This window comes from Haliaeetus leucocephalus, unplaced genomic scaffold (genome assembly GCF_000737465.1).
Source record: "Haliaeetus leucocephalus isolate CR32 unplaced genomic scaffold, Haliaeetus_leucocephalus-4.0 Scaffold556, whole genome shotgun sequence".
NCBI classification, from domain to species: domain Eukaryota; kingdom Metazoa; phylum Chordata; class Aves; order Accipitriformes; family Accipitridae; genus Haliaeetus; species Haliaeetus leucocephalus.
In genome coordinates, this window is record NW_010972992.1 from 1,644,532 (window position 1) to 1,644,759 (window position 228).

Genomic DNA, 228 nt, shown 5'->3' on the forward strand with positions numbered 1-228 from the left:
CCCAAATCCCCCAGCACCCCCATCCCCATGATCCCATTGCATCCCAAAATCCCCCAGCACCCCAAATCAGATGAACTCAGGCACCCAGGGATCTTTTTGGTGGAGAAATATGGATTTTGGTCAAAAAAGCGCCTTTTCTCCTCCCATTCCACTTCCCCCCCAGCCCCCCCAAATCACAGGTGTGGACCGGCAGCGCTGTTTAATGGGGGGGGGGGGGGGGGCGGGGGC